The following is an 18,089-nucleotide window of genomic DNA, read 5'->3' as shown; positions in this document are numbered from 1 at the left end:
TTCACATCATTGGTCTATCACTGAGCCCATTTTACAACGTTGGTCTATCACTGAGCCCATTTCACATCGTTGGTCTATCACTGAGCCCATTTCACATCGCTGGTCTATCACTGAGCCCATTTCACATCGCTGGTCTATCACTGAGCCCATTTGACATCGTTGGTCTATCACTGAGCCCATTTCACATCGTTGGTCTATCACTGAGCCCATTTCACATCGCTGGTCTATCACTGAGCCCATTTCACATCGCTGGTCTATCACTGGGCCCATTTCACATCACTGGTCGATCACTGGGCACATTTCACATCGCTGGTCTATCACTGCGCCCATTTCACATCGCTTGTCTATCACTGGGCCCATTTCACATCGCTGGTCTATCACTGGGCCTATTTCACATCACTGGTCTATCACTGGGCCCATTTCACATCGTTGGTCTATCACTGGGCCCATTTCACATCGCTGGTCTATCATTGGGCCCATTTCACATCGCTGGTCTATCACTGGGCCCATTTCACATCGCTGGTCTATCACTGAGCCCATTTCACATCGCTGGTCTATCACTGGGCCCATTTCACATCGTTGGTCTATCACTGGGCCCATGTCACATCGCTGGACTATCACTGGGCCCATTTCACATCGTTGGTCTATCACTGAGCGCATTTCACATCGTTGGTCTATCACTGAGCGAATTTCACATCGTTCGTCTATCACTGAGCCCATTTCACATCGTTGGTCTATCACTGAGCCCATTTCACATCGTTGGTCTATCACTGAGCCCATTTCACATCGTTGGTCTATCACTGAGCCCATTTCACGTCGTTGGTCTATCACTGAGCCCATTTCACATCGCTGGTCTATCACTGAGCCCATTTCACATCGTTGGTCTATCACTGAGCCCATTTCACATCGTTGATCTACCACTGAGGCCATTTCACATCGTTGGTCTATCACTGAGCCCATTTCACATCGTTGGTCTATCACTGAGCCCATTTCACATCGTTGGTCTATCACTGAGCCCATTTCACATCGTTGGTCTATCACTGAGCCCATTTCACATCGTTGGTCTATCACTGAGCCCATTTCACATCGCTGGTCTATCACTGGGCCCATTTCACATCGCTGGTCTATCACTGGGCCCATTTCACATCGTTGGTCTATCACTGGGCCCATTTCACATCGCTGGTCTATCACTGGGCCCATTTCACATCGCTGGTCTATCACTGGGCCTATTTCACATCGCTGGTCTATCACTGGGCCCATTTCACATCGTCGGTCTATCACTGGGCCCATTTCACATCGCTGGTCTATCATTGGGCCCATTTCACATCGCTGGTCTATCACTGGGCCCATTTCACATCGTTGGTCTATCACTGAGCCCATTTCACATCGCTGGTCTATCACTGGGCCCATTTCACATCGTTGGTCTATCACTGAGCCCATTTCACACAACTGGTCTATCACTGAGCCCATTTCACATCGTTGGTCTATCACTGGGCCCATTTCACATCGTTGGTCTATCACTGGGCCCATTTCACATCGCTGGTCTATCACTGAGCCCATTTCACATCGCTGGTCTATCACTGGGCCCATTTCACATCGTTGGTCTATCACTGAGCCCATTTCACATCGCTGTTCTATCACTGAGCCCATTTCACATCGTTGGTCTATCACTGAGCCCATTTCACATCGTTGGTCTATCACTGAGCCCATTTCACATCGTTGGTCTATCACTGAGCCCATTTCACATCGTTGGTCTATCACTGAGCCCATTTCACATCGTTGGTCTATCACTGAGCCCATTTCACATCGTTGGTCTATCACTGAGCCCATTTCACATCGCTGTTCTATCACTGAGCCCATTTCACATCGTTGGTCTATCACTGAGCCCATTTCACATCGTTGGTCTATCACTGAGCCCATTTCACATCGTTGGTCTATCACTGAGCCCATTTCACATCGTTGGTCTATCACTGGGCCCATTTCACATCGCTGGTCTATCACTGGGCCCATTTCACATCGCTGGTCTATCACTGGGCCCATTTCACATCGTTGGTCTATCACTGAACCCATTTCACATCGTTGGTCTATCACTGGGCCCATTTCACATCACTGGTCTATCACTGGGCCCATTTCACATTGCTGGTCTATCACTGGGCCCATTTCACATCGCTGGTCTAATACTGAGCCCATTTCACATCGTTGGTCTATCACTGGGCCCATTTCACATCGTTGGTCTATCACTGAACCCATTTCACATCGTTGGTCTATCACTGGGCCGATTTCACATCGTTGGTCTATCACTGAACCCATTTCACATCGCTGTTCTATCACTGAGCCCATTTCACATCGTTGGTCTATCACTGGGCCCATTTCACATCGCTGGTCTATCACTAGGCCTATTTCACATCGCTGGTCTATCACTGGGCCCATTTCACATTGCTGGTCTATCACTGGGCCCATTTCACATCGCTGGTCTATCACTGAGCCCATTTCTCATCGCTGGTCTATCACTGAGCCCATTTAACATCGTTGGTCTATCACTGAGCCCATTTCACATCGTTGGCCTATCACTGAGCCCATTTCTCATCGCTGGTCTATCACTGAGCCCATTTAACATCGTTGGTCTATCACTGAGCCCATTTCACATCGTTGGTCTATCACTGAGCCCATTTCACATCGCTGGTCTATCGCTGGGCCCATTTCACATCGCTGGTCTATCGCTGGGCCCATTTCACATCGCTGGTCTATCACTGAGCCTATTTCACATCGTTGGTCTATCACTGGACCCATTTCACATCGTTGGTCTATCACTGGGCCCATTTCACATCGCTGGTCTATCACTGAGCCCATTTCACATCGCCGGTCTATCACTGAGTCCATTTCACATCATTGGTCTATCACTGGGCCCATTTCACATCGTTGGTCTATCACTGAGCCCATTTCTCATCGCTGGTCTATCACTGAGCCCATTTAACATCGTTGGTCTATCACTGAGCCCATTTCACATCGTTGGCCTATCACTGAGCCCATTTCTCATCGCTGGTCTATCACTGAGCCCATTTAACATCGTTGGTCTATCACTGGGCCCATTTCACATCGCTGGTCTATCGCTGGGCCCATTTCTCATCGCTGGTCTATCACTGAGCCCATTTCACATCGCTGGTCTATCGCTGGGCCCATTTCACATCGCTGGTCTATCGCTGGGCCCATTTCACTTCGCTGGTCTATCACTGAGCCCATTTCACATCGTTGGTCTATCACTGAGCCCATTTCACATCGTTGGTCTATCACTGAGCCCATTTCACATCGCTGGTCTATCACTGAGCCCATTTCACATCGTTGGTCTATCACTGGGCCCATTTCACATCGCTGGTCTATCACTGAGCCCATTTCACATCGTTGGTCTATCACTGGGCCCATTTCACATCGCTGGTCTATCACTGAGTCCATTTCACATCATTGGTCTATCACTGGGCACATTTTACATCGCTGGTCTATCACTGGGCCCATTTCACATCGTTGGTCTATCACTGAGCCCATTTCACATCGCTGTTCTATCACTGAGCCCATTTCACATCGTTGGTCCATCACTGGGCCCATTTCACATCGCTGGTCTATCGCTGGGCCCATTTCTCATCGCTGGTCTATCACTGAGCCCATTTCTCATCGCTGGTCTATCACTGAGCCCATTTAACATCGTTGGTCTATCACTGAGCCCATTTCACATCGTTGGCCTATCACTGAGCCCATTTCTCATCGCTGGTCTATCACTGAGCCCATTTAACATCGTTGGTCTATCACTGAGCCCATTTCACATCGTTGGTCTATCACTGAGCCCATTTCACATCGCTGGTCTATCGCTGGGCCCATTTCACATCGCTGGTCTATCGCTGGGCACATTTCACATCGCTGGTCTATCACTGAGCCTATTTCACATCGTTGGTCTATCACTGGACCCATTTCACATCGTTGGTCTATCACTGGGCCCATTTCACATCACTGGTCTATCACTGGGCTCATTTCACATCATTGGTCTATCACTGGACCCATTTCACATCGTTGGTCTATCACTGAGCCCATTTCACATCGCTGGTCTATCACTGAGCCCATTTCACATCGTTGGTCTATCACTGGGCCCATTTCACATCGTTGGTCTATCACTGAGCCCATTTCACATCGTTGGTCTATCACTGGGCCCATTTCACATCGCTGGTCTATCACTGAGCCCATTTCACATCGTTGGTCTATCACTGGGCCCATTTCACATCGCTGGTCTATCACTGAGCCCATTTCACATCGTTCGCCTTTCACTGAGCCCATTTCACATCGTTGGTCTATCACTGAGCCCATTTCACATCGTTGGTCTATCACTGGGCCCATTTCACATCGCTGGTCTATCACTAGGCCTATTTCGCATCGCTGGTCTATCACTGAGCCCATTTAACATCGTTGGTCTATCACTGAGCCCATTTCACATCGTTGGTCTATCACTGAGCCCATTTCACATCGCTGGTCTATCGCTGGGCCCATTTCACATCGCTGGTCTATCGCTGGGCCCATTTCACATCGCTGGTCTATCACTGAGCCTATTTCACATCGTTGGTCTATCACTGGACCCATTTCACATCGTTGGTCTATCACTGGGCCCATTTCACACCACTGGTCTATCACTGGGCTCATTTCACATCATTGGTCTATCACTGGACCCATTTCACATCGTTGGTCTATCACTGAGCCCATTTCACATCGCTGGTCTATCACTGAGCCCATTTCACATCGTTGGTCTATCACTGGGCCCATTTCACATCGTTGGTCTATCACTGAGCCCATTTCACATCGCTGGTCTATCACTGAGCCCATTTCACATCGTTGGTCTATCACTGGGCCCATTTCACATCGCTGGTCTATCACTGAGCCCATTTCACATCGTTGGTCTATCACAGAGCCCATTTCACATCGTTCACCTTTCACTGAGCCCATTTCACATCGCTGGTCTATCACTGAGCCTATTTCACATCGTTGGTCTATCACTGGACCCATTTCACATCGTTGGTCTATCACTGGGCCCATTTCACATCACTGGTCTATCACTGGGCTCATTTCACATCATTGGTCTATCACTGGACCCATTTCACATCGTTGGTCTATCACTGAGTCCATTTCACATCATTGGTCTATCACTGGGCCCATTTTACATCGCTGGTCTATCACTGGGCCCATTTCACATCGTTGGTCTATCACTGAGCCCATTTCACATCGCTGTTCTATCACTGAGCCCATTTCACATCGTTGGTACATCACTGGGCCCATTTCACATCGTTGGTCCATCACTGGGCCCATTTCACGTCGCTGGTCTATCACTGAGCCCATTTCTCATCGCTGGTCTATCACTGAGTCCATTTAACATCGTTGGTCTATCACTGAGCCCATTTCACATCGTTGGCCTATCACTGAGCCCATTTCTCATCGCTGGTCTATCACTGAGCCCATTTAACATCGTTGGTCTATCACTGGGCCCATTTCACATCGCTGGTCTATCGCTGGGCCCATTTCTCATCGCTGGTCTATCACTGAGCCCATTTCACATCGCTGGTCTATCGCTGGGCCCATTTCACATCGCTGGTCTATCGCTGGGCCCATTTCACTTCGCTGGTCTATCACTGAGCCCATTTCACATCGTTGGTCTATCACTGAGCCCATTTCACATCGTTGGTCTATCACTGAGCCCATTTCACATCGCTGGTCTATCACTGAGCCCATTTCACATCGTTGGTCTATCACTGGGCCCATTTCACATCGCTGGTCTATCACTGAGCCCATTTCACATCGTTGGTCTATCACTGAGCCCATTTCACATCGCTGGTCTATCACTGAGTCCATTTCACATCATTGGTCTATCACTGGGCACATTTTACATCGCTGGTCTATCACTGGGCCCATTTCACATCGTTGGTCTATCACTGAGCCCATTTCACATCGCTGTTCTATCACTGAGCCCATTTCACATCGTTGGTCCATCACTGGGCCCATTTCACATCGCTGGTCTATCGCTGGGCCCATTTCTCATCGCTGGTCTATCACTGAGCCCATTTCTCATCGCTGGTCTATCACTGAGCCCATTTAACATGGTTGGTCTATCACTGAGCCCATTTCACATCGTTGGCCTATCACGGAGCCCATTTCTCATCGCTGGTCTATCACTGAGCCCATTTAACATCGTTGGTCTATCACTGAGCCCATTTCACATCGTTGGTCTATCACTGAGACCATTTCACATCGCTGGTCTATCGCTGGGCCCATTTCACATCGCTGGTCTATCGCTGGGCCCATTTCACATCGCTGGTCTATCGCTGGGCCCATTTCACATCGCTGGTCTATCACTGAGCCTATTTCACATCGTTGGTCTATCACTGGACCCATTTCACATCGTTGGTCTATCACTGGGCCCATTTCACATCGTCGGTCTATCACTGGGCCCATTTCACATCGCTGGTCTATCATTGGGCCCATTTCACATCGCTGGTCTATCACTGGGCCCATTTCACATCGTTGGTCTATCACTGAGCCCATTTCACATCGCTGGTCTATCACTGGGCCCATTTCACATCGTTGGTCTATCACTGAGCCCATTTCACACAACTGGTCTATCACTGAGCCCATTTCACATCGTTGGTCTATCACTGGGCCCATTTCACATCGTTGGTCTATCACTGGGCCCATTTCACATCGCTGGTCTATCACTGAGCCCATTTCACATCGCTGGTCTATCACTGGGCCCATTTCACATCGTTGGTCTATCACTGAGCCCATTTCACATCGCTGTTCTATCACTGAGCCCATTTCACATCGTTGGTCTATCACTGAGCCCATTTCACATCGTTGGTCTATCACTGAGCCCATTTCACATCGTTGGTCTATCACTGAGCCCATTTCACATCGTTGGTCTATCACTGAGCCCATTTCACATCGTTGGTCTATCACTGAGCCCATTTCACATCGCTGGTCTGTCACTGAGCCCATTTCACATCGTTGGTCTATCACTGAGCCCATTTCACATCGCTGGTCTGTCACTGAGCCCATTTCTCATCGCTGGTCTATCACTGAGCCCATTTCACATCGCTGGTCTATCGCTGGGCCCATTTCACATCGCTGGTCTATCGCTGGGCCCATTTCACTTCGCTGGTCTATCACTGAGCCCATTTCACATCGTTGGTCTATCACTGAGCCCATTTCACATCGTTGGTCTATCACTGAGCCCATTTCACATCGCTGGTCTATCACTGAGCCCATTTCACATCGTTGGTCTATCACTGGGCCCATTTCACATCGCTGGTCTATCACTGAGCCCATTTCACATCGTTGGTCTATCACTGGGCCCATTTCACATCGCTGGTCTATCACTGAGCCCATTTCACATCGTTGGTCTATCACTGAGCCCATTTCACATCGTTGGTCTATCACTGAGCCCATTTCACATCGCTGGTCTATCGCTGGGCCCATTTCACATCGCTGGTCTATCGCTGGGCCCATTTCACATCGCTGGTCTATCGCTGGGCCCATTTCACATCGCTGGTCTATCACTGAGCCTATTTCACATCGTTGGTCTATCACTGGACCCATTTCACATCGTTGGTCTATCACTGGGCCCATTTCACATCACTGGTCTATCACTGGGCTCATTTCACATCATTGGTCTATCACTGGACCCATTTCACATCGTTGGTCTATCACTGAGCCCATTTCACATCGTTGGTCTATCACTGGGCACATTTTACATCGCTGGTCTATCACTGGGCCCATTTCACATCGTTGGTCTATCACTGAGCCCATTTCACATCGCTGTTCTATCACTGAGCCCATTTCACATCGTTGGTCCATCACTGGGCCCATTTCACATCGCTGGTCTATCGCTGGGCCCATTTCTCATCGCTGGTCTATCACTGAGCCCATTTCTCATCGCTGGTCTATCACTGAGCCCATTTAACATGGTTGGTCTATCACTGAGCCCATTTCACATCGTTGGCCTATCACGGAGCCCATTTCTCATCGCTGGTCTATCACTGAGCCCATTTAACATCGTTGGTCTATCACTGAGCCCATTTCACATCGTTGGTCTATCACTGAGCCCATTTCACATCGCTGGTCTATCGCTGGGCCCATTTCACATCGCTGGTCTATCGCTGGGCCCATTTCACATCGCTGGTCTATCGCTGGGCCCATTTCACATCGCTGGTCTATCACTGAGCCTATTTCACATCGTTGGTCTATCACTGGACCCATTTCACATCGTTGGTCTATCACTGGGCCCATTTCACATCGTCGGTCTATCACTGGGCCCATTTCACATCGCTGGTCTATCATTGGGCCCATTTCACATCGCTGGTCTATCACTGGGCCCATTTCACATCGTTGGTCTATCACTGAGCCCATTTCACATCGCTGGTCTATCACTGGGCCCATTTCACATCGTTGGTCTATCACTGAGCCCATTTCACACAACTGGTCTATCACTGAGCCCATTTCACATCGTTGGTCTATCACTGGGCCCATTTCACATCGTTGGTCTATCACTGGGCCCATTTCACATCGCTGGTCTATCACTGAGCCCATTTCACATCGCTGGTCTATCACTGGGCCCATTTCACATCGTTGGTCTATCACTGAGCCCATTTCACATCGCTGTTCTATCACTGAGCCCATTTCACATCGTTGGTCTATCACTGAGCCCATTTCACATCGTTGGTCTATCACTGAGCCCATTTCACATCGTTGGTCTATCACTGAGCCCATTTCACATCGTTGGTCTATCACTGAGCCCATTTCACATCGTTGGTCTATCACTGAGCCCATTTCACATCGTTGGTCTATCACTGAGCCCATTTCACATCGCTGTTCTATCACTGAGCCCATTTCACATCGTTGGTCTATCACTGAGCCCATTTCACATCGTTGGTCTATCACTGAGCCCATTTCACATCGTTGGTCTATCACTGAGCCCATTTCACATCGTTGGTCTATCACTGGGCCCATTTCACATCGCTGGTCTATCACTGGGCCCATTTCACATCGCTGGTCTATCACTGGGCCCATTTCACATCGTTGGTCTATCACTGAACCCATTTCACATCGTTGGTCTATCACTGGGCCCATTTCACATCACTGGTCTATCACTGGGCCCATTTCACATTGCTGGTCTATCACTGGGCCCATTTCACATCGCTGGTCTAACACTGAGCCCATTTCACATCGTTGGTCTATCACTGGGCCCATTTCACATCGTTGGTCTATCACTGAACCCATTTCACATCGTTGGTCTATCACTGGGCCGATTTCACATCGTTGGTCTATCACTGAACCCATTTCACATCGCTGTTCTATCACTGAGCCCATTTCACATCGTTGGTCTATCACTGGGCCCATTTCACATCGCTGGTCTATCACTAGGCCTATTTCACATCGCTGGTCTATCACTGGGCCCATTTCACATTGCTGGTCTATCACTGAGCCCATTTCACATCGTTGGTCTATCACTGAGCCCATTTCACATCGTTGGTCTATCACTGAGCCCATTTCACATCGTTGGTCTATCACTGAGCCCATTTCACATCGCTGGTCTATCACTGAGCCCATTTCACATCGTTGGTCTATCACTGGGCCCATTTCACATCGCTGGTCTATCACTGAGCCCATTTCACATCGTTGGTCTATCACTGAGCCCATTTCACATCGCTGGTCTATCACTGAGTCCATTTCACATCATTGGTCTAACACTGGGCCCATTTTACATCGCTGGTCTATCACTGGGCCCATTTCACATCGTTGGTCTATCACTGAGCCCATTTCACATCGCTGTTCTATCACTGAGCCCATTTCACATCGTTGGTCCATCACTGGGCCCATTTCACATCGCTGGTCTATCGCTGGGCCCATTTCTCATCGCTGGTCTATCACTGAGCCCATTTCTCATCTCTGGTCTATCACTGAGCCCATTTAACATCGTTGGTCTATCACTGAGCCCATTTCACATCGTTGGCCTATCACTGAGCCCATTTCTCATCGCTGGTCTATCACTGAGCCCATTTAACATCGTTGGTCTATCACTGAGCCCATTTCACATCGTTGGTCTATCACTGAGCCCATTTCACATCGCTGGTCTATCGCTGGGCCCATTTCACATCGCTGGTCTATCGCTGGGCCCATTTCACATCGCTGGTCTATCACTGAGCCTATTTCACATCGTTGGTCTATCACTGGACCCATTTCACATCGTTGGTCTATCACTGGGCCCATTTCACATCACTGGTCTATCACTGGGCTCATTTCACATCATTGGTCTATCACTGGACCCATTTCACATCGTTGGTCTATCACTGAGCCCATTTCACATCGCTGGTCTATCACTGAGCCCATTTCACATCATTGGTCTATCACTGGGCCCATTTTACATCGCTGGTCTATCACTGGGCCCATTTCACATCGTTGGTCTATCACTGAGCCCATTTCACATCGCTGTTCTATCACTGAGCCCATTTCACATCGTTGGTCCATCACTGGGCCCATTTCACATCGTTGGTCCATCACTGGGCCCATTTCACGTCGCTGGTCTATCACTGAGCCCATTTCTCATCGCTGGTCTATCACTGAGCCCATTTAACATCGTTGGTCTATCACTGAGCCCATTTCACATCGTTGGCCTATCACTGAGCCCATTTCTCATCGCTGGTCTATCACTGAGCCCATTTAACATCGTTGGTCTATCACTGGGCCCATTTCACATCGCTGGTCTATCGCTGGGCCCATTTCTCATCGCTGGTCTATCACTGAGCCCATTTCACATCGCTGGTCTATCGCTGGGCCCATTTCACATCGCTGGTCTATCGCTGGGCCCATTTCACTTCGCTGGTCTATCACTGAGCCCATTTCACATCGTTGGTCTATCACTGAGCCCATTTCACATCGTTGGTCTATCACTGAGCCCATTTCACATCGCTGGTCTATCACTGAGCCCATTTCACATCGTTGGTCTATCACTGGGCCCATTTCACATCGCTGGTCTATCACTGAGCCCATTTCACATCGTTGGTCTATCACTGAGCCCATTTCACATCGCTGGTCTATCACTGAGTCCATTTCACATCATTGGTCTATCACTGGGCACATTTTACATCGCTGGTCTATCACTGGGCCCATTTCACATCGTTGGTCTATCACTGAGCCCATTTCACATCGCTGTTCTATCACTGAGCCCATTTCACATCGTTGGTCCATCACTGGGCCCATTTCACATCGCTGGTCTATCGCTGGGCCCATTTCTCATCGCTGGTCTATCACTGAGCCCATTTCTCATCGCTGGTCTATCACTGAGCCCATTTAACATCGTTGGTCTATCACTGAGCCCATTTCACATCGTTGGCCTATCACTGAGCCCATTTCTCATCGCTGGTCTATCACTGAGCCCATTTAACATCGTTGGTCTATCACTGAGCCCATTTCACATCGTTGGTCTATCACTGAGCCCATTTCACATCGCTGGTCTATCGCTGGGCCCATTTCACATCGCTGGTCTATCGCTGGGCCCATTTCACATCGCTGGTCTATCGCTGGGCCCATTTCACATCGCTGGTCTATCACTGAGCCTATTTCACATCGTTGGTCTATCACTGGACCCATTTCACATCGTTGGTCTATCACTGGGCCCATTTCACATCACTGGTCTATCACTGGGCTCATTTCACATCATTGGTCTATCACTGGACCCATTTCACATCGTTGGTCTATCACTGAGCCCATTTCACATCGCTGGTCTATCACTGAGCCCATTTCACATCGTTCGTCTATCACTGTGCCCATTTCACATCGTTGGTCTATCACTGAGCCCATTTCACATCGTTGGTCTATCACTGAGCCCATTTCACATCATTGGTCTATCACTGAGCCCATTTCACATCGTTGGTGTATCACTGAGCCCATTTCACATCGCTGGTCTATCACTGAGCCCATTTCACATCGTTGGTCTATCACTGAGCCCATTTCACATCGTTGGTCTATCACTGAGCCCATTTCACATCGTTGGTCTATCACTGAGCCCATTTCACATCGCTGGTCTATCACTGAGCCCATTTCACATCGTTGGTCTATCACTGGGCCCATTTCACATCGCTGGTCTATCACTGAGCCCATTTCACATCGTTGGTCTATCACTGAGCCCATTTCACATCGCTGGTCTATCACTGAGTCCATTTCACATCATTGGTCTAACACTGGGCCCATTTTACATCGCTGGTCTATCACTGGGCCCATTTCACATCGTTGGTCTATCACTGAGCCCATTTCACATCGCTGTTCTATCACTGAGCCCATTTCACATCGTTGGTCCATCACTGGGCCCATTTCACATCGCTGGTCTATCGCTGGGCCCATTTCTCATCGCTGGTCTATCACTGAGCCCATTTCTCATCTCTGGTCTATCACTGAGCCCATTTAACATCGTTGGTCTATCACTGAGCCCATTTCACATCGTTGGCCTATCACTGAGCCCATTTCTCATCGCTGGTCTATCACTGAGCCCATTTAACATCGTTGGTCTATCACTGAGCCCATTTCACATCGTTGGTCTATCACTGAGCCCATTTCACATCGCTGGTCTATCGCTGGGCCCATTTCACATCGCTGGTCTATCGCTGGGCCCATTTCACATCGCTGGTCTATCACTGAGCCTATTTCACATCGTTGGTCTATCACTGGACCCATTTCACATCGTTGGTCTATCACTGGGCCCATTTCACATCACTGGTCTATCACTGGGCTCATTTCACATCATTGGTCTATCACTGGACCCATTTCACATCGTTGGTCTATCACTGAGCCCATTTCACATCGCTGGTCTATCACTGAGCCCATTTCACATCGTTGGTCTATCACTGGGCCCATTTCACATCGTTGGTCTATCACTGAGCCCATTTCACATCGCTGGTCTATCACTGAGCCCATTTCACATCGTTGGTCTATCACTGGGCCCATTTCACATCGCTGGTCTATCACTGAGCCCATTTCACATCGTTGGTCTATCACTGAGCCCATTTCACATCGCTGGTCTATCACTGAGTCCATTTCACATCATTGGTCTATCACTGGGCACATTTTACATCGCTGGTCTATCACTGGGCCCATTTCACATCGTTGGTCTATCACTGAGCCCATTTCACATCGCTGTTCTATCACTGAGCCCATTTCACATCGTTGGTCCATCACTGGGCCCATTTCACATCGCTGGTCTATCGCTGGGCCCATTTCTCATCGCTGGTCTATCACTGAGCCCATTTCTCATCGCTGGTCTATCACTGAGCCCATTTAACATCGTTGGTCTATCACTGAGCCCATTTCACATCGTTGGCCTATCACTGAGCCCATTTCTCATCGCTGGTCTATCACTGAGCCCATTTAACATCGTTGGTCTATCACTGAGCCCATTTCACATCGTTGGTCTATCACTGAGCCCATTTCACATCGCTGGTCTATCGCTGGGCCCATTTCACATCGCTGGTCTATCGCTGGGCCCATTTCACATCGCTGGTCTATCGCTGGGCCCATTTCACATCGCTGGTCTATCACTGAGCCTATTTCACATCGTTGGTCTATCACTGGACCCATTTCACATCGTTGGTCTATCACTGGGCCCATTTCACATCACTGGTCTATCACTGGGCTCATTTCACATCATTGGTCTATCACTGGACCCATTTCACATCGTTGGTCTATCACTGAGCCCATTTCACATCGCTGGTCTATCACTGAGCCCATTTCACATCGTTCGTCTATCACTGTGCCCATTTCACATCGTTGGTCTATCACTGAGCCTATTTCACATCGTTGGTCTATCACTGAGCCCATTTCACATCATTGGTCTATCACTGAGCCCATTTCACATCGTTGGTGTATCACTGAGCCCATTTCACATCGCTGGTCTATCACTGAGCCCATTTCACATCGTTGGTCTATCACTGAGCCCATTTCACATCGTTGGTCTATCACTGAGCCCATTTCACATCGTTGGTCTATCACTGAGCCCATTTCACATCGCTGGTCTATCACTGAGCCCATTTCACATCGTTGGTCTATCACTGGGCCCATTTCACATCGCTGGTCTATCACTGAGCCCATTTCACATCGTTGGTCTATCACTGAGCCCATTTCACATCGCTGGTCTATCACTGAGTCCATTTCACATCATTGGTCTAACACTGGGCCCATTTTACATCGCTGGTCTATCACTGGGCCCATTTCACATCGTTGGTCTATCACTGAGCCCATTTCACATCGCTGTTCTATCACTGAGCCCATTTCACATCGTTGGTCCATCACTGGGCCCATTTCACATCGCTGGTTTATCGCTGGGCCCATTTCTCATCGCTGGTCTATCACTGAGCCCATTTCTCATCTCTGGTCTATCACTGAGCCCATTTAACATCGTTGGTCTATCACTGAGCCCATTTCACATCGTTGGCCTATCACTGAGCCCATTTCTCATCGCTGGTCTATCACTGAGCCCATTTAACATCGTTGGTCTATCACTGAGCCCATTTCACATCGTTGGTCTATCACTGAGCCCATTTCACATCGCTGGTCTATCGCTGGGCCCATTTCACATCGCTGGTCTATCGCTGGGCCCATTTCACATCGCTGGTCTATCACTGAGCCTATTTCACATCGTTGGTCTATCACTGGACCCATTTCACATCGTTGGTCTATCACTGGGCCCATTTCACATCACTGGTCTATCACTGGGCTCATTTCACATCATTGGTCTATCACTGGACCCATTTCACATCGTTGGTCTATCACTGAGCCCATTTCACATCGCTGGTCTATCACTGAGCCCATTTCACATCGTTGGTCTATCACTGGGCCCATTTCACATCGTTGGTCTATCACTGAGCCCATTTCACATCGCTGGTCTATCACTGAGCCCATTTCACATCGTTGGTCTATCACTGGGCCCATTTCACATCGCTGGTCTATCACTGAGCCCATTTCACATCGTTGGTCTATCACAGAGCCCATTTCACATCGTTCGCCTTTCACTGAGCCCATTTCACATCGTTGGTCTATCACTGGGCCCATTTCACATCGTTGGTCTATCACTGAACCCATTTCACATCGTTGGTCTATCACTGGGCCCATTCCACATCGTTGGTGTATCACTGAACCCATTTCACATCGCTGTTCTATCACTGAGCCCATTTCACATCGTTGGTCTATCACTGGGCCCATTTCACATCGCTGGTCTATCACTAGGCCTATTTCACATCACTGGTCTATCACTGGGCCCATTTCACATCGCAGGTCTATCTCTGAGCCCATTTCACATCGTCGGTCTATCACTGGGCCCATTTCACATCGTCGGTCTACCACTGGGCCCATTTCACATCGCTGGTCTATCACTGAGCCCATTTCACATCGCTGGTCTATCACTGGGCCCACTTCACATCATTGGTCTATCACTGGGCCCATGTCACATCGCTGGTCTATCACTGGGCCCATTTCACATCGTTGTTCTATCACTGAGCCCATTTCACATCGTTGGTCTATCACTGAGCCCATTTCACATCGTTGGTCTATCACTGAGCCCATTTCACATCGTTGGTGTATCACTGAGCCCATTTCACATCGTTGGTCTATCACTGAGCCCATTTCACATCGTTGGTATATCACTGGGCCCATTTCACATCGCTGGTCTATCACTGAGCCCATTTCACATCGCTGGTCTATCACTGGGCCCATTTCACATCGCTGGTCTATCACTGGGCCCATTTCACATCGCTGGTCTATCACTGGGCCCATTTCACATCATTGGTCTATCACTGGGCCCATGTCACATCGCTGGTCTATCACTGGGCCCATTTCACATCGTTGTTCTATCACTGGGCCCATTTCACATCGTTGGTCTATCACTGGGCCCATTTCACATCACTGGTCTATCACTGGGCTCATTTCACATCATTGGTCTATCACTGGACCCATTTCACATCGTTGGTCTATCACTGGGCCCATTTCACATCGCTTGTCTATCACTGGGCTCATTTCACATCATTGGTCTATCACTGGACCCATTTCACATCGTTGGTCTATCACTGAGCCCATTTCACATCGCTGTTCTATCACTGAGCCCATTTCACATCGTTGGTCCATCGCTGGGCCCATTTCACATCGCTGGTCTATCGCTGGGCCCATTTCTCATCGCTGGTCTATCACTGAGCCCATTTCTCATCGCTGGTCTATCACTGAGCCCATTTCACATCGCTGGTCTATCGCTGGGCCCATTTCACATCGCTGGTCTATCGCTGGGCCCATTTCACATCGTTGGTCTATCACTGAGCCCATTTCACATCGTTGGTCTATCACTGAGCCCATTTCACATCGCTGGTCTATCGCTGGGCCCATTTCACATCGCTGGTCTATCACTGAGCCCATTTCACATCGTTGGTGTATCACTGAGCCCATTTCACATCGCTGGTCTATCACTGAGCCCATTTCACATCGTTGGTCTATCACTGAGCCCATTTCACATCGTTGGTCTATCACTGAGCCCATTTCACATCGCTGGTCTATCACTGAGCCCATTTCACATCGTTGGTCTATCACTGGGCCCATTTCACATCGCTGGTCTATCACTGAGCCCATTTCACATCGCTGGTCTATCACTGAGTCCATTTCACATCATTGGTCTATCACTGGGCCCATTTTACATCGCTGGTCTATCACTGGGCCCATTTCACATCGTTGGTCTATCACTGAGCCCATTTCACATCGCTGTTCTATCACTGAGCCCATTTCACATCGTTGGTCCATCACTGGGCCCATTTCACATCGCTGGTCTATCGCTGGGCCCATTTCTCATCGCTGGTCTATCACTGAGCCCATTTCTCATCGCTGGTCTATCACTGAGCCCATTTAACATCGTTGGTCTATCACTGAGCCCATTTCACATCGTTGGCCTATCACTGAGCCCATTTCACATCGTTGGTGTATCACTGACCCATTTCACATCGTTGGTCTATCACTGGGCCCATTTCACATCGTTGGTCTATCACTGAGCCCATTTCACATCGTTGGTGTATCACTGAGCCCATTTCACATCGTTGGTCTATCACTGAGCCCATTTCACATCGTTGTTCTATCACTGAGCCCATTTCACATCGTTGGTCTATCACTGGGCCCATTTCACATCACTGGTCTATCACTGGGCTCATTTCACATCATTGGTCTATCACTGAGCCCATTTCACATCGTTGGTCTATCACTGAGCCCATTTCACATCGCTGGTCTATCACTGAGCCCATTTCACATCGTTGGTCTATCACTGGGCCCATTTCACATCGCTGGTCTATCACTGAGCCCATTTCACATCGTTGGTCTATCACAGAGCCCATTTCACATCGTTCGCCTTTCACTGAGCCCATTTCACATCGTTGGTCTATCACTGGGCCCATTTCACATCGTTGGTCTATCACTGAACCCATTTCACATCGTTGGTCTATCACTGGGCCCATTCCACATCGTTGGTGTATCACTGAACCCATTTCACATCGCTGTTCTATCACTGAGCCCATTTCACATCGTTGGTCTATCACTGGGCCCATTTCACATCGCTGGTCTATCACTAGGCCTATTTCACATCGCTGGTCTATCACTGGGCCCATTTCACATCGCAGGTCTATCTCTGAGCCCATTTCACATCGTCGGTCTATCACTGGGCCCATTTCACATCATCGGTCTACCACTGGGCCCATTTCACATCGCTGGTCTATCACTGAGCCCATTTCACATCGCTGGTCTATCACTGGGCCCATTTCACATCATTGGTCTATCACTGGGCCCATGTCACATCGCTGGTCTATCACTGGGCCCATTTCACATCGTTGTTCTATCACTGAGCCCATTTCACATCGTTGGTCTATCACTGAGCCCATTTCACATCGTTCGTCTATCACTGTGCCCATTTCACATCGTTGGTCTATCACTGAGCCCATTTCACATCGTTGGTCTATCACTGAGCCCATTTCACATCATTGGTCTATCACTGAGCCCAT

This window comes from Pristiophorus japonicus, chromosome 3 (assembly GCF_044704955.1).
Source record: "Pristiophorus japonicus isolate sPriJap1 chromosome 3, sPriJap1.hap1, whole genome shotgun sequence".
Taxonomy (NCBI): domain Eukaryota; kingdom Metazoa; phylum Chordata; class Chondrichthyes; family Pristiophoridae; genus Pristiophorus; species Pristiophorus japonicus.
This window is presented reverse-complemented; position numbering follows the sequence as displayed.